Source organism: Hippopotamus amphibius, chromosome 14 (assembly GCF_030028045.1).
Source record: "Hippopotamus amphibius kiboko isolate mHipAmp2 chromosome 14, mHipAmp2.hap2, whole genome shotgun sequence".
Classification (NCBI taxonomy): Eukaryota; Metazoa; Chordata; class Mammalia; order Artiodactyla; family Hippopotamidae; genus Hippopotamus; species Hippopotamus amphibius.
Genome location: NC_080199.1, coordinates 32,460,969 through 32,479,560, shown reverse-complemented (window position 1 = coordinate 32,479,560; position 18,592 = coordinate 32,460,969). Strand labels below are relative to the sequence as shown.

At 38.9% G+C, this 18,592-nt stretch overlaps 1 long non-coding RNA gene across 3 annotated transcripts in view; it reads left to right on the top strand.

Moving 5' to 3' along the window:
• The window catches only part of LOC130835506 (uncharacterized), a 181,403-nt gene that overhangs the window by 135,444 nt on the left and 27,367 nt on the right, over window positions 1–18,592 (top strand). For all 3 annotated transcript variants that reach the window (XR_009048963.1, XR_009048962.1, XR_009048964.1), the window contains exon 3: window positions 15,663–15,931. This is a non-coding gene — a long non-coding RNA (uncharacterized LOC130835506). The remainder of the gene's footprint in view (window positions 1–15,662; window positions 15,932–18,592) is intronic.

The window sequence follows — 18,592 nt, the reverse complement described above, 5'->3', positions numbered from 1 at the left end:
AGCAGTCTGTGGGGTCAAGACTCTCACTAGAAAATTAAATAATGGTGATCCAAATTTTGTTAGAAGATGACATTCAGACTTCAAACATGCAAGCAAAGATATTTCTTCAGGAGCTGGAGGTAAATGTCACTTGCTTAAGTTCGTATTTGGAACAAAGGAGGTTGACAATTATAATACATGTCAAAATAAAATCTAATTTGAAAAAATTTTTAATTGCTTACATAATTCTTCTTAATGTCATACTAAATTGGTGATATTAATGAATGGAACTTTAAAAATGGTATTTCAGAGATTAGAAAAGAGGTAAAAACAATTGAAATATGTTTTTTTGACTTGGGGGATTTTTGTTTATAAAGTACCTTTTAGAGTTTATACCTCAAAGAAATGTGGATGACATAAGTACATAGGTCAGTGGGGAAAGAAAAAAAATCAAAATTCTCACTCGATGAAGAGAGATGATAGGCAGGTCCATAAAAATTAATTATGGTACAAAAATAATGTTAAGTGATTAAATCTCAGAGAAACATAGACAGTTACCCATAGTTGTATGGAGCTAATTACATTAAGAAAGTTAATGGGAAAAAGGGAAGAGTAAGAGACTTGAGTGCTTCTTGAGTGACTGCTAAGAAATGTCCATTTTAAGAAAAATTCTCCTTTAAATATATGTTGTAATCATGAACCTTTTTGATGGAGGTGACTCAGGGAGCTTTAGTGTAGTCCTTCAGTAGAAGATGTGATTAGATTTGTGACAAGGCTTTGTGATCACATCTTGCTTTTGTGTACCCAACCCAAGTTGATTTAGATTGTAGCTATGGGGAAAATCTTATCATTTGATCAATGCAGAGTTGCTATTTCTTCATCTCAAAAGACTAAAAATCATGTGTATGTGCTTAAGGTTGGGTTGGGGTTCCATGAGATATGATTATAATGGCTGGAGCCAGGGCAGAAATGAGGATGTTTGAGAAACACTAACTCAGGTCATGAGACATGTATCCACTTTCTGCTCTCAGTCAAGCCATGCTTTATTCCACTTGAAAGTGTTCTTGGTGGTTTTGGGTAGACAATAACATTTTAATCATGGTAATTCCAATCTTGTTGGGAGATGGTTAATCAGCCTTTACAATTGTATCCATATGACACCAAAATTGCTTTTTTACTTACCTGGATTTGTTCTTTTGGCTACATAAAGTCTTTGTAATCAAAGCCATGTTGAAAATTAGCCAACCATAAGGGCTTAAAAGAACTTTAAGGAAAATTTAAGCCAAGCTTTTCATCTTGGAAATGGCTATTGTGATGAACTGAAGAGACCATGGAATACTGCCCTGTGGCTGTGAGTCCTGCCGGAGCCCTGTAGTGACAAACAGAAGCAGGTAGACTGATGGGCCAGTGTAACTCAATCTTTGATTTGCTGAGGACATGTCTGTGAGAATTACATGAACCCAATAACACCAATACCATTCTTTAGGAAGAGAAGTAGGCTAAGTCTTTTGAAATTTTGGTAATAGACTATTGCTTGGACAAGCTAAGTCAAAGGTTCAAAAGTTTTATCCTTAAAAAAAATTGGGGGGTTAATGTGATTTCCAAGCAGGAAAACAATTTTTTGCTTTTAAAAATAACCTCAAAAAAACAGCCTCAATTTTTAAGTTGATCATTTTCATTCCAGAAACTTATTTCTAAGGCAACATCCTATGTTTACTATTATCTGTGCCTCAAAGAATTAAAGGCCATGAAGGACAGTAAGACTGAGAGCATATGGCTGACAGGAAGAGGGCAGCTGAAGCAGTACAGAATTATTACCTGTAAGAAAGTGGTTTGGGCCTAAATGTTCCAAATTAGTTGTTTTATTTACTAGATTATTGTTCATGTTCCTCTTTGTTTTGACTGGGTCCACTATCAGGATGGAAGAACTGGAGAGGCTAAAACTCTGACCAGTGATTTATTGAGGCCAGTCTATAAATCCAATGAATAGCAGGAGCCTGGGACTATAAGTACCTATGCCAGGCAAGGTAAACTTTATCTTTGCTATAGCTAAATCCTGTGAACTCTGGTCATATCACATTATACTTGTTAATATAGAGCCACACTTAGACATCAGATTTTTAAAAAAGTAATTTTATTTATATTTTTATTGACTGCATTGGGTCTTTGTTGCTGTGCGTGGGCTTTCTGTAGTTGCGGAGAGCGGGGTCTACTCTTCATTGCCCTGTGCGGACTTCTTACTGCGGTGGCTTCTCTTGTTGCGAAGCAAGGGCTCTAGGAGCACAGGCTTCAGTAGTTGTGGTGCGTGGGCTCAGTAGTTGTGGCACATGGGCTTAGTTGCTCCGCAGCATATGGAATCTTCCTGAACCAGAGCTTGAACCCATGTCCCCTGCATTGGCAGGCGGATTCTTAACCACTGCGCCACCAGGGAAGCCCTAGACGTCAGATTTTCATTGGAAATGATTGTATAGTCATAGATTCTTAATTAACTTGGAGCTTTTACGTGTGTGGTGTCAAAATTTAGTTCATAATAATACTCATTGTTAAGAGAAAATTGACATGTTAGAAAGCAAAAGTGAGTGCTAAATTAGCAATGTTTTAAATTTAAAACATTTTTTAAGCGTCATAAGGCGTTAGTGCAAGAGTTTTTTGTGTGTTATGTTTTTGTTTTTTAAAAGGGACCTGGGGTAATGCTGCAGCAACCTGTAGTTTTCCGTGAACTTATCTTCACCCATCTCCCCCTCTGTTTAGCTTTGCATCCTTTCAGCACTTTTGCACTGAGGTGGACTTGTGGATATACTACTTCTTATGTGTTTCTATGTTAGCAGTAATTAGGTTGGAGTTGGGGTTTTGCAAGATATTTAGTTTCTCTTTTATTTAATTTTTTTTTGTACAATAAGGATAATATTTGCCTTGCAGATTTATTTTAATGATGTACGTAAATGTATGTAAAGTTTCTGCTGCTCAATAAGTGCTCAAAAAATTAACTAGAACGTATGTTCATCCAGGGAAATGTCTGTGGTTTCTCTTTGTTTCGCTTTAGGGTGAATATTCAAGAAATGTTGCCAAATAAGAAACTACTCAGATGCAAACACAAGAGCACATGCTGAAACTGGCTTATAAATGCAAACCAGCTGGCTGCTCTAGACAAAGTCCTAGGAAGAAAGCCTTCTTCATCTAATTCATAAATGGAATCTTCAGGCTGAACTGGCTTTTTTTTGGGTGGGGGGAGCTCTGCATTGTTGCATAACTATGGCAACGTTAAGAAGAGAGTATAAGAGTAAATAAAGTAAGGGGATGACCGTTCACAAAGTAGTGTTATAACCATCTCTGTGGAAGAGCCTAGGGATTGTTCCATGTAGGAAACCCTCTGTATGGGTGCTGTGACCTCAGGCTAGCACAGTTGATAAGCGAGAAAGGGAAACCCTCTACCCAACTTGGCAGATGTGTGTGTGTGTGTGACATGAATATTCTATATTATGACTCCCTCTCTCCAAACATATATATAAAATTGACATTTATTTCCACACTTTTATGCTCTCCCTTGTATCACAGGGCTGGAAGCCTGAGAACCTTCTCTCCCAGACTTCTTTGCTTTTGATGTTGTAGGTGTGATTTACGTTCTGTCAATGAAATGAACTCATGCAAGATTCTGCAGGCAGAATCGAGGCTTAGTGAGCCCATGTATGAAAAACATAAAAATTCTTTTGCAATATAAATAATGATTTCCCTAATTTATTGACTTTATAAGTTTGGAATTGTGAAGAGGGGCTTTCCACTCCCACCCCACCCCCCAACTTAAAGCAAGAAATACCCGTTTGTTCAGCATTTGCTGCAAAGATTGAATCCTTTATTAGACAAAAAGGTGAATGACTTTTCTTCCTCCTTAGGTTGCTTTTTATGTGACATTGTTTGAGAGACTGAGCACAGTATTTTTAAACAGATGATAAGATGTCACCTTTGAGTGGCACAAATTTAGAAGCAACAGTGGTGCTTTTTATTACAATTTCGTTATAGTATGAAACCCAAAATTTATTGCTCTGTGCCTTCGTGATGAAATCACATTGAGAGGCAACATTAGGACAGTGATTTCGAGGAAAGGTTAGTGTGAGGAGGGCTGGAATGTAATTTTCATCTAAGGAAACAGCACTAGACCTGTGAGAAAGGAACTGCATATATTACTGAGCAATGTGATGGTTCTCCCGTATAAATAGTTCATCTCCAAGAAGCATTCAATCAGGTGAGCTATCAACAAGATCTGGCCTTTGATAAACACATCCATTTTAATAGCAGTTCCTGAGATGAAAGATTCGGATACTTTCAACTTCATGACACTCAATCTTTGCAGCCTGAAAATATGAAATGATAACTTCCTAGGGTGCTGCATTGAAAACCATCAAATTATGCTGGAATCATCCTTTTAGACATAAAAGGGGACATAGGATGTTACTAATTAGCTCATCTCCCTTGTTATTCCTAAAATGATTTAAGGCAACTAGCTATAGGATATAATGGGAAAATACTCCTTCTTGACCTGATGTAAAATGAGGAATTGCCCAAGATAATCTCTATAGTGTCTTCCACATTATGCCTTTTATGAGAAAATTTTGGGAGTCTATCATTTAAAACTTCATTGCAAGGGACCATATTAAAATGAAGTCTTAATAATAATTCTCCCAATGTGGGGTTTAAGATAGACCTAAATTCATCCTAAAGTCTACCTGGTATTTGTACTGTTGTGATTCTGAAGCTTACATGTATCCGCAGAGTTGATGTCAACCCAATTCCCTGGAAAAGTAGAAGACAAGGATTTGTTCTCTGTTTTCGTTACCATCTTGGTGAATTTGGCAAATGGTTGTCATTTTTCAGTGGCACAAATTTAGTAACGAATGGAGGATGTTTTATTACAGTCTCTATTTCCCATGAATTCTAAAACTGTTTGGTGATCTGGAAGGAAGTTGGTTAAGGAGATAGTATATGTTTCATCTAATGAAACAACCCTAAACTTGAGGGAAGGTGATTGTAGGGTTACTGAATAACATGCAGTTTCTTCCTAGGCTGAATAGGTTTCCACTTGAAACAAAGGGTGTCAGTTTTATCTTGTTGAGAAATTTTTCTAGCCAATATTTTACAAAAAAATTTCCTTTTACAAGATTTTTTTAAAAAGGGTTTAAGCAGTGTAATTCACAATAGCCAAAATTTGGAAGCTACCCAAGTGCCCATAGACAGATAAATGGTTAAAGGAAATGTGGTATATACATACAGTGTACTGTTATTCAGTCTTAGAAAGGAATGAAATTCTGACACATGCTACAACAGAGATGAATGTTGATATCATGCTAAGTGAAATAAGCCAGTCACAAAAGGACAAATATTGTATGATTCCACTTTTATGAGGTACCCAGAATAGTTCAATTCACAGAGATGGAAAGTAGAATAGTGATTGATAGGGGCTAGAGGAGTAGGGGAGTTAGTGTTTAATGGGTATAGAGTTTCAGTCTGGGAAGATAAAAAAGTTCTGCAGATGGACAGAGGTGATAGTTGCATAACAGTGTGAATGTACTTTAAAGCCACAGAACTACGCACGTAAAAATGGTTAAAATGGCAACTTTTATGCTATGTATATTTTACCACAATTTGAAAAGAAAAAAGTTTAAAATAATTCTAGCTGCATCTTCATGTTTATCCTTTTCCCTAGTTTAAGAGGGGAATAAGACCACTTCTCTAAAATTCTGTCTCTGCTGCTAAAATGTCACCAACAGTTCTTTTGCCTCTTTTAGGATGTATCTCTTGGTAGGCCGTCGGCTCTGAGACATGTCTATGTGGCTCTGACTTCAGATAAAATAGAATTGCATCTAGCATTTGTTTTACAATTACAGATATGAAGAGAAAATTAAGAAAAATAATGCTATCATCTTAGAAAATTGCTTTGTCAGAGATAAGTGTACATGGCAGTTAACATTAAAATGTAATATTATCATATCTTTTTAGTATTGAACATACTTAAAAATGTACATTTGGGCATCAAGTTAAAGATATTTATAAAATACTTTCTTATTTGCTAAAGTGAGCCCCATCTGTTGATAATATGCTTCTTGTTCCCTTATGAATATTTGACTGAATCTTACTATTCTTTTATTTTTTTGAAGTAGGCTAATAGAAGGCTTTTTAAAAGTAGGCTAATAGGCTAAAGTAGCCCACTTACTTAAAGTAGGCTAATAATGCCTTCAAAAGTTGTTTATTTTTCTGCTTATTTTCTGTCATAATAACTATTGTGAACACCTTTATGTGTCAAAGATTCAAGCCAGTAACACTAAAGTGAGAACGATTTTTTCCATTTTTTTTAGTCACAGAATGTATCAGGTGTTTTAAAATTCAGATTTTCATCTAAAAACTTGCCTGAAATTTATTTTAGAACAGTTGTTTCGCATCACAGGATGGTGGTAAAAGGCAAGAAGACATGGCTGCAAGAACCTAGACATATTTTGACAGAATATAAAGCATCTTGAATTTTCCCCCTTAATTAATCCCTTTTTACTGTGAGTCTATTGTTAAGTTTTGGCAGAAAAAAATTCATAAATGCTTAATTCTTGTATGGATAAAATAATTTAAAATAAAACAATGCTTACAAAGAATAATCAATAATTTGTGACACTGTGTTGAATTTAAAGGTGAAAACATTTATAATGCAAGCACAAACACATTTGGAAGATTCAGGAAAGTTATCAGCATAGAAGTTGAATAAGTCAGGAGTGGGGGCAAGGTCAAGGATGGGTGAGGCAGCGCTTTTATTGTTTTTTTAATTTATTTTTTATTTTTAAATTTTTATTTATTTTTTTAAAAAGTTTTTATTGATGTGTAGTTGATTTACAATGTTGTGTTAGTGTCAGGTGTACAGCCGTTACTCAGCCATGGAAAAGAAAGAAATAATGCCATTTGCAGCAACATGGATGGACCTAGAGATTATTATACTGAGTGAGGTAAGTCAAAGAAAGACAAGTATCATATGGTATCGCTTATATGTGAAATCTAAAAAAAAAATAAGGCACAATTGAATTTATCTACAAAACAGAAATAGAGTTACAGATGTAAAAAATAAATTTATGGTTACTGGGGGGTAAGGGGGAGAGGGATAAATTGAAAGATTGGGATTGACATATACACACTACTATATATAAAATACATAACTAATCAGGACCTACTGCATAGCACAGGGAATTCTAGTCAATACTGTGTCATGGCCTATATGAGGAAAGAATCTAAAAAAAGAGTGGTTGTGAGGTAGGAGATAGATGGGCCCCTGGGCCAGATAGCTGGCTTTGTGAAGTGAAGTAAAACTGAAGCTTTGTTCTCACCCAGACACTCCAAGGACAAAGCTAGTCGCATAAGCTGAGCTCTGCTAAAGTAAAGAGATAAGGTGCCCACTCCTGAGGTCAAGGAAAACTTCCCGGTCTGTACATGTACAGAAAGGCTCCTTGGGGGTCAGAAAGGAAGGGGACGCCACCCCATACATGTGATGCTAAGGCCGCCTCATAGGCCTCTGGGCTGGAATCTGTCTTAGAAAAAACTTGCACACGCATCTTGGGGAGGGTCTTAGGATCAGTCAGGTGTGAAAAAAGAAATAAGAGAATTGGCTAAGTGTAAATGAAGACCCGGAAGAACTGTCCTGTAAGTGATTTAAATCACCTCTTTACTGTGCTCCTCATTCAGGATGACCGCACTCCCCTCCGTGCTTTAAATAAATAAACTGCATTATTTATTTGTGTGTGTATTTCTGCTTTAAATAAACTCTTTCTCTGTGCTCTCTCCCATAAGTTGCACTGTGTCTCTAATAATAAACTTTGTACCTGTTTTGCAGTTTTTGCCTCCTTGAAACATTTTTGCTTTCAAACAGGGTAAGAATCAGGGAACTTTGCTTCTAGCCTGTAGCTGCTAGTGGACTGGCGGCTAGGTTCAATCCCTGGGCAGGGAAATAAAATATTTCAAGACTAATGTCCCTCCGAGAACAGTTAATATGTATATGCAGAAATTTTATTGTTAAATGCATCTCAGGCAGCGCTGACCCTGACTTTGGACAGATTCCTTGGTTATTTTTTCCTCCCAAATCTGTCGCAAAATGGAGAGTTTTAAGTGCTCCCAGGAGGTGGTTAGTTCAGCGAGAGTGAATTTCATGGTGGAAAGTTCGTGTAACTGGAGTTCCCTGAGAGTCAGTTGTTTGCTCGTGAGTGGTTTGAATGTATTTGGGGTCAGTCTGAGTAAATGTCAAGTGCGTTTTCGCATGGGGAAAGTGAGCTCCTCTGTGTCACCTCTTATGAAGGCGGGAGATCATAGCAGGATGGGGCAGCTCCTCGGCCCTTCACGGGCAATTCTCAAATCTAAATGTTTCTGAAAACTCAAAGACTTCATTTTCACAGCTTCACTGGTGATAAATTTGGACCTGACTTGATGTGGGGCTATTCTTAGTTTTAACTGGTTCTACTTATTATAAATGTTTGTACATTTAGCTGTGGATATATTAGTGTTTGATTACACTTGCTACCCCAGATGCTACCGGGATGGTTCCATAAAGTAGTTTGTGCACCACGTTACTCCAGCAATCAGAACATTTCTGAATTCCCAAACACCTCTGGCTCAAAGGCTTTAGAAAAGGGATTTAGGTCTATACTACTATAAACATTTTTATTACTACTGCTAAATAATGATAATATTTCATGAAATAAATATTTATTATATGAATATTATGTGCCAAGCACTGTGCTAGGTGCAGGATATATAAGAGCGAGGAAAACATATGCTTTCTAGTTGAGGAGACAATCACATGCACAGCTATATAATGACAGATACATATATATATATGTATGTGTATGTGTAGATTTATATACAATTATATCATATATATACTTACATATATATAATTCTACATATATAAAATATAAATATAAATAATTATATGTAATTGCATATAATGTATATATGAATATTAAATAAATTAATTTATATTACATTATAGATAATTATAGGTAAATATTCTAGATAATCACATGTACAGCTAAGTAATTACCAACTGTGTTAAATAGAGTTCAGGTAAAACTGGGGGAGGTCTAGTTTAGATTGGTGAATCAAGAAACTATTTGAATGAAAATCTGCAGAGTTACTCGGAGTAGGCAGGTAAAGGCGATGGGGAAAGCATTCTATCCAGAAGGAACAGTTTGTGCAAAGGTGCAGGAGTGGGAAACATCTTGGCAAATGTAAAGGGTATATACCATGTCCTGGGTGCATGACAAGGGATGAGAAACTGAGATGAGATGAAGCTTTAGAAGTAGGCAGAGACTGGATTGTTTGAATGGGCCATGGAAAAGACAAATTTTATTCTATTTGCTGGTGAGTTATATGATCAAATTTAATTTTTAAATTATCATTCTAGGATATCGTAAGAACTCTAAGAATGAATTGAAGTTGCACAAAATTTTAAGGAAAAAAATTCAGATGACAGATGTTGGAGGCAAGACCAGAGTAAAGGAAGTAGAGGTGAAGAGAAAAAGAGCCAAAATTTAATTTGGAGAGAAGATTGGCAGGGCTTAATAATGAATTGGTCACCATGGTTGAGGAGCAGAATTGCTCTTTTCCAAGTGAATGGAGGTCTCATTTGCCAAGATGGAGAAGACTGGAAGAGGAGTGTGTTGGGGTGAGGAGAGTGCAAGAGTTCTGTTTTGGACATGTGTGTGATGTCTGGAGGATATCCAAGTGGATATGTCAAGCAGACATTTGGATATACATATCTGGAGCTGAGATACACATTTGGAGGTTATTAGTTTGGAAGTTGGAATACAGATGGATTTAAAATATAGGAATGGATGTGAATATTTAAAGAATGAAGATAGAGGAATTTCCACATTTAAAAATCAGGTAGAAGAGGAAAAGGCAGCAATGGAGAGTGAGAAGGAGTGGCCTGACCAGTGGGAGAGAAACTTGGTGAGTGTGGTGTCAAAAAAGCTAGGAGAAAAGAGGTTTCAAGAAGCGAGCGCTCAAGAATGTTGACTGCTGCAAAGCGGTAGTAGGGAAGGGGTCTAAACGACCTCCTTGTTTGTGACAGCAAGGGGTTCTTGGTGGCCTCAGCAAGAGCATTTCTGTAACTGGATTGTGGAAGGCCAACCAGTGATGGGGTGGGGAGCTCTTTTCAAAAACAGAAACAAAAAGATAGAGTTAGAGGCAGGAACAGAGATTATTTAGAAGATGGAGCTGTGGGAGCTTGAGACGGTAGATCTTAATTGGGAATTTATGATGACCACTTAAGCAAATGGTAAAAAAGGATTTGTTGGCTTGAGCTGGAGAGTCTGGAGATGGTGATGGCTTCAGGCATGGAATGACCTACATTGAGTTGGCGAACTCTGGCCCTTGGGCCAAATCTGTTCTTGTAAATGCATTGGGTTTTTTTTTTGTTTTTTAATTTATTTATTTAATTTATTTATTGGCTGCGTTGGGTCTTCGTTGCTGCACACAGGCTTTCTCTAGTTGCTGCGAGTGGGGGCTATTCTTCATTGTGGTGCACAGACTCCTCATTGTAGTGGCTTCTCTTGTTGTTGAACATGGGCCCTAGGTGCGTGGGCTTCAATACTTGTGGCACATGGGCTCAGTAGTTGTGGCTCACGGGCTCTAGAGCACAGGCTCAATAGTTGTGGCACACGGGCTTAGTTGCTCCGCGGCATGGGCAGGGCTCGAACCCATGTGCCCTGCTTTGGCAGGCAGATTCTTTACCACTGAGCCACCTAGGAAGTCCTGTAAATGCATTGTTATTGGAACACAACCACAAACATTAGAAGAAAAAAAAAGATGGAGGAATGAGTGCATGTTTGAAGAAGTAAATATTAATACATGTGGAAGATGCCTGGGAGAAGAGGAATCCAAGGAATTTTGGCTACTACTTACCTGTATCAGGGTACTAAGGGTTTTATATACTTCAATCCATGTTAGTCCTCACCACAGCACTAGGAATAAGTATCACAATTGTAACAACTTGTTACATTCCAAATGCCTAGGAAGTCAATAAGAATGGCCCCAGGCTTAGTCATGTCTGTTAGAAATATCCTTGAGTACAAAGAGAAGTGAGATGTTCCTCTACTGCTCCCCTTGGGTGTCTTCCAGTCACTGCCAAGTTTGCTCTCAGCAGGGCTCACAGAGTCTCATCCTCATTTCCACCTGGTCCTCTGCCCTGTCCCTCAGTCCTGACTTTATGTCACTGTTCTACTTAACCATCTTAGTACGTTCTCTTTGTGTTGTATTTTCCCATTCCTGGGAAGCATCCATAAGACCAAGAAAAGCTAATATTGATCACTTTTCATAGTGCATCTTGGATTTATTCACTTAATTATTAAGTGACTACTGTGTACCAGGTACTATGCTATTGATATATAGTGGTGAACAAGTAGATATGGAAGTTACGTTGTAATATATGTGTATGCAGGGGGGTGCAAATGTTTGACAAGTGAACCAGTAATGTTTTTTAAAAAAAGATAATTTCAGTTAATGGTGAATTCTATGAAGAAAATAAATCAGGGCAATGTAATGGAGAACTGAATGTTTCCTTTAGATTGGAAGGTCAGGAAAGTTCTCAGTAGAGCCTGCCTTGCACCACAGGATGGAATGAGAAGAGTCAAAGTGAAACGGTGAGCCTCAGATTGGGACTTGAACCTGTGGTCTTTTAATTAGAATCACTTACCTGGTGTCTGGACTTACTGAGGCTCAGGTTCTTTGTGTCTCAGCACAGAAGGAGCTCAGCAAGAGGCAAAACAGTAGGCAAGAAATAGATTTATTAATACAGGACGCTTGTGAGGGATGCAAGCAGACAGGCAAGGGGCCTCTGCCCTGAGAATTAAATGGGCTCTGTTCTTATAATCAAAGGAAAGTGGGGAGGAGGAAAAGACCACCTTCTTCCTCATTCTTTGAGTAGACGTCAGGCTTACATCACTAGCTCCTCCTTCACATCAGGCAGGAGAGTGTTTGACCCTATGAGGTCAAACCAAGACTGTCATGGTGCTTATTTAAATCAGCAGAAGGGTGGTAGCATATACTAAAATATGTTAAATCAGCTCAGGTTTCAGTATCATGAGGAGCTTTTGGAATATCACCTTTCCCTTATATTCCTGTCCTTGCTTCTAAGGATCATTATCTTGCTGGACTTGACCAGCAGGATGCAGGCCTCACTTTTTTTCACTTAATGACCTGGGGCATAGCTCATGCTTTTATTGATGGCCTTATAGTTAAGCAAGCCTGCTTCCTTCCATGATGTTCCAATAGCTTTCTTGAGTGATCATTAACTTACAGTGGTCTCCTAAAGTTTCCTGTTTTCCTCTCTGTCTATAATTCCCTAGTGGGACTTCTAAAACTACCTACATAACTATCCTACTCTATCCCTATCAAAAAGGAGTGAAGGCGAAAGGAACCTGATCCAGCTACTACTCCCATTTCAGAGATAAAGATGACAGGGCAGAGTTACCTAGGCTACTCAAGCACATTTGACTCAAAAGGGATAACATTAAGATTCCAACCTCTGTCTAGTTATTCTTTGAACAAAAGCACTAATTCTAGGCCTACAGTAGTTTCTTGGAAGCCTTAGACAAAGTAATCTACATGGCTCTGCAAGTGAGGCTATTGCCAAACCATGTATCTTAGGGCTAAGTGGTGTATGTGCAAAGGCACTGGGAATGACTTGAAGACAGCGGGCCATATGGAATCAAATTTTCACAACCATACCATGTCATCATTTTAAGTGTCATTTTTTTTAGACAGTTAGATTTAAAAATCTACCAAAGGTCACCTAGTCCCTCCCTTCTTTTCTAGGAAGGAATGTGCCTAAATTTTCCCAGAAAAATGGGAGTTCCCTTCAGAGAAATAGATTGCTCAACCTTGCTTGGTGGCAGCCAGCTCCAGAGAATCACAAAAATTAGGGCAGTATTTCTTTTTTTTTTCATATCTTACCAAAAGTACTGCATAGAAATTCAAGGCTTGTGCAATGGTCTGTGCTTCACTGTGGCAGGAAAGGATCCAGAAATTGCCATTGCTTGGTTGGTGTGACAGCCCCCTCAAGATTCTGACGAGATACGTGGGGTGTACCTTGACCTGTAAGTATGGAGCATGACTTAGGAAAACATGGGGAGGTGCTTCTGCTCATCAGTCCTTCAGCTTGTCTCCAGTTTAGGGGACTGTACTTGACATTGTCTATACAAAACCAGGAAACAGACAATCTACTTTAAAAGAGAGCTAAGGGAACGGAATGACAATTAAATGGTTAAAAAATAAGATTTATGAGAGAAAATTGAAGAAGATGGGGAGTGATGATGAAAAGGCTGAAGGGATCAGATCCAAGACTGGTGATTGTTCCTGTTTTCTCCTCTTCCCTGGGCAGGACCTCAAGATCCCTTTGAAAGTCCCCTGGAGCAGGGGTCCCCGACTCCCGGGCCTCGCACCAGGACCGGTCTGGTCCTCAGCCTGTTAGGCACAGGGCCGCACAGCAAGGGGTAAGCGGTGGGCAGCAAGCCAAGCTTCACCTGCTGCTCCCCGTTGCTCCCCGTCACTCCCCATTGCTCCCCATCACTCCCCATCACTCGCATTACCGCCTGAACCATTCCCCTCCCCCGCCACCCCTGGTCCATGGAAAAATTGTCTTCCACAAAATCAGCCCCTGGTGCTGAAATGGTTGGGGACTGCTGCTCTGGGGTGCTGCAAGGAATCTCTCCAAGCCCTGCTTCCTACTCCCATCCCGAACTTCCTTCTTCTGGTACTCCTCCCCCCTTTCTCCCCCATTTCTTCATACCTTGTTTGTTTCTCCCTCCCCAAGCCTTTAGTTAATTGTCTTACTAAGCTGTGCGTTTTCTGGGTCTCCACCCTTTTTGCCAAGAAGTATTTACTCCTCCCATCTGGTGATTAACCAAAGGAAGACATCGTGTTGGTTTCTGGCACATAGCTTTGCTTACTAAATGTTTTTTTGAATTGAATATTCATAGCATCTTTGCCAGGGCTATCTTATGTTAGTCTGGAGCTTTGGGAATGAGTGACAGAAGAAGGGAGAAAACAGTAGGTCTCTATAGTCACACCTGTTCCTAGCAGCTTGGTTTCCCATCCCAGCTCACGTTGGTGAAGAGCTATGGAAGAACATTAATTTTCTCAGACTGGCTTATTAGTTGGGACAAGCCAACTGCTACAATACAGAACTTTAAAATTTCAAAATTTAAAATATGGATTAGAAATCAAAATAAAGTTTATTTGTCACACTAGTACAGCCTTCACAAGGTTGGCTGGCTCTACTGGATGGCTGTCCTCCAAGCAGGAGGCTGTAGGCTCTACATCCTTTTCCTTATTGTTAGTCTTCTCTATTCAGTGGGGAGGGAGGGGTGAGGGAAGAAAGAGTATTGTGTGAGTGAGCCCTGGAAGTCATATACGTTACTATTCATACACTCTTACTATTCATATACTGTTGTTTCTACTCATAGTCCATTGACTAACACTCAGTCACATGGCTACATCCAATTGCAAAATGGGCTATGACATGTTGCCCAGAAGTGTGCCTGGGAAGAAAGAAAAACTCATTTGGTGAACAGCTAACTAGTTGTTGGCACAGATGCTGTGAGTGAGTCTCAGTTTCTATTAATTACAAATGGCTCTAACTAAAAGCTAAGAAAAAATATTGCAGCCTCAAGGGATATATACGAAGTCCTCAGAGATTCTTTTAGTTGAGAAACCATTACCCTTGGACATATCGAGTTATGGAAATGAAGTTAAATATATGAAAGTATATTGAACATTATAATATACATGGTTGATATAACAGAATTGTAACTCTGCCAATATATTACATTTTTCTCATGGTAAAACAATGATCAGTATTTTAGTGTACACTGAAGACAGTTCAGTCACACTTTGCTATTTTTGCAGGATGTTTGGCTTCTTCCCATTTGTCTCATTTTTCATAATTTCAAAAGACGAAAAGCTCCTTTGTTTTATCTGCTTACATGTGTGATCATGAAAGAATGAATGAACAAATGAAAGAGAGAGAAGGAAGGGAGAATTGTCCCTATATACTAAGGAAAAATCATACTTTGTATATAAACACTCCCACACATTTTTTGTGACCATTTTCTGTGCTCTTTTATTAAACAATTGATCCCATTAAATTTCCAGGTTTTCCTCCCAACTGTGAAAAACAGGCAGAATTTTATTTTTGTTTTGGCAGCAGGTTTAATGATTTTTCTTTTCCTTTAGTTATACCAGATTATCGCTACGTCCATCAGCAGTCACGTCTAATACAGCAGTGCTGTGGGCTTCTGGGTGGAGTACAGTTGAAGTGTAAGCACTTTCACAAACACCATAACCTGGAGGCGGTTTGGGAAGAAAAGCAGAGTCTGGAGAGAATAAGTAGAAATATAGCTACAAACCAGATAAAAGATCAAAGAGCCCAACTTTTCCCTGAAACATCCAACTTTATGAAATGATCCTCATGGGAGCTACATGGCCCATTCCAATGGCATTATTGAGTGTGAAGGATGGAAGAGACAAGAAGGGCTTCAGAGTAGAACAAGTGGTCTGCACTAGCCGTCTGGCAGATTTGGTTTTGAAAATTCTGTCTATATTCAAGAAACTAGAGCTTAATGTCTTTCCATATAGTCATTCTTTCTTCCCTTCTTTTGTAGAGAGGACCTCCAATATGAGAGATGCTGCGCTAGACATGACTCGGTCCACACATCCTATGGAAGAGTATCAGTTAATATTGTCCAGCAGCTCAAGAACCAGGAGGTTGACTGTCATCGGTGCAGAGGTTGAATGGGTCAAGCATTGAGCCACCGTGGCCCGAGGCAGCACCAACACTTGTGAACAAGGTGGAGAGCATCCCTAGAAGCTCTGGGTCTTGCCTCTGGATGGAGGATTAAATTGCCCTGGGAAGTGAAGTGCCCAGGGATGGGTGAGTCGCATCCCTTGCTTACCTTCTATTTTTGCAATCTCATTCATCACGTCAACATTCACTGAATTACAAATGTGCAAGACAGTCCAGGACAATTGAGCAGTGTATGAGATACCACCTGGCTTTTTAGGACTTTACAGTAACTATAAGATTCACAGGGCATCTGAAAGATACAGTTAGAAACTACAGGGGTGCATATCTCTCCTGGTGAAACCTGAGAAGCTTCAGAGAGGAATTTCTAGAATCTATTCCACTGCGTATTTTAACTAGGTGGCCCAAGTCTCAAACTTGCAGGCACTTTTGGAACTGAACTTTTACTTTTACATATGATTATTTTACAACCTGTCCTGAAATTTACATAGTGTAGGCTATTCTTGGCCTGCAGCAGAACAAGATACATAAAACCCCTTCGGTGCTCAGAACCCATGCAGCTTTTGAAGGCCTCTTCAGGAATCTTAGGAATCACTACTCCAGATTCCCCTGTCTCTTACAGGAAGTAGAATGACTCCAGTGATAACAAGTGGCCAAATACTGAAGGCATGCCTGATTCTACTGCTCCCTTGTGAATCTGCTCCACAGAAGGAAAAGGAAAGGCAAACCCAAGGTCACACAGATCACTAGAGAGGAGTTTAGAATAAAAAATAGTCAGGAGACCCACTGTAAGATGGTTTACATTAGACCAAATGGTTTGCTTTCCTATGCATTCATCTGAAAAATATGTATTTCCTGACAAAAGTATACGTAAATATGTTCAATGTATGCAGATGGTTAGAGAAACTGTCTTGGACCTAAGTATCACACTTATTCCTTTTCACTGTCAACGAGTTAGGATTAGTCATCTCACTCTGAAGGAATAAGGATTATTTCCCATTGTCTCAGCTTGAAATGCCTAAAGCTTTTTCCTCCAAGGAGCCAGGGTGCTGTTCAGGGAAGTCCCAGCACCGGCTGGCTGAGCTCTGCTTCAGGAAATCAAATGTGTTCTGTCCGTATTCATTACCTTCATGCGTGGAATCCCTGAAGATTCTTTAGTTACTTTTAACCTTTGCAAACTACATTTATAACCACAGTTCCATGCTCAGTTGAACAGCGGCTGATTTGGAAAAAGCCTCTTGTATGTGATATCATGGTATACAGATTTTTTTTCTACTTTAAAATGGCTAAGAGAAAAATTACAGACTGGAAGTAATGTAAAATACTCTATGCTGAGGACCTTAAAATACTTTTTAGCCGTAACGCCTAGGATTCTACATAACGCTTAGAATTAATTCCTGTTCATGCCGTCCCCACTCCTAGCCCAATTCTCCTTTTGGAAAGATTTTTAAAGAATAAGAACTGAGTGCTTCAGTGTCTGTCACCATTTTATCTGCATTTTCACAAGCATTTTAGCAATTTCGTGAGTCATTTTCTCCTCACCTCCCACAAACAGCGTAGGTTAAATGGAGCTATGGGAAGTTTTTTTTAAAGTAATAATTCTGACTTCAGAATCTAAAAAGACATTGCTTACATTAAAAACACACGAGTAGACAGCAAATGATTCACCAATACAGCTGCCTGTGAATGTTCCACAAGGCTGATGCAGGCGATTTGTGTTTTGGTGTGTTATCCTTGATCTTTTGCTGTTTTGGAAGCAATGTTAAGTCAGACGGTGTTGAGGCACTGACCTCATTACATCATATATGCTGATTCACTGCCCTACAACTGTTGTCCCTGAGGCACGGGGCAGACTTTGAACTGTCATCACAGTGCCGTGGAAATGTGTGCCAGTAAAAATCCTTGCAGGCTTGTGTGAGATTTTTACTGCTGTTTCCCATTAATGTTATGTTAATGCGATCAGGAAGATACTTTGTTCTCTTCCCTACGCCCGCTAAACAATCAAATGTTTTTAAAATTCTGCAAAACAGCTTTCATTTTAAGGTTCTGATCCAGGGACTCGCCTTGCTACATTACCCAGTGTTTTGACTGTCCCCTAGTGGCTGTTTTGAATCATACTATCTTTCAAAAAGAGAATTTGTCTTTTTGTTTCTTTACCGTGTCTCACATAAAAACCTGTGTGCTGGGAGCTGTCCTCGAAGAATGCGATGCTTTCCTCTTTGAAAAGGACAACAGAATAAGGATGACTTTTAATCTCTATTTTGCCTTATCTTTGCTGCGATTTGAAAACTGCAAACCTCTGAAGTGTTAAGTAAATTAACCCACGTCTGTGCAGCCTCCATCCGTGAATGCGATAGTTTAAGAACAGTCATTCTTTGAAGAACAAACTGCTTTTGTCTGCGCCACTCAATTTAAGGGAAAACTACTTCTGGAATCCTGTCCAAGCTCTTCATACTCTAAATGATTTCTACTGCCCCTCTAATTATCAGCCAGGATGCTTATTTGTAATCACCAGCTTTCAATAATTTAAATAGGTAGTTTTTCAGCCAACTACATTTATTCAAAATGGGACAAAAGCTAAAATTGCATGTTGAATTTTATCCAGAGGCTGTCTTCTTTTAGGACGTGCCAACTGATGCAGAGCAATTGTTCATTTTCTTATGACATATCGGAAGCACATTCTTACTTTATGAATCTAACCAGCAATCTAATGCGACGTCTACAATTTATTTATCAATTCAGTTGCTTACCAGAACCAGAAGGCAGGGCATTTTAATATTTAATTCAGTG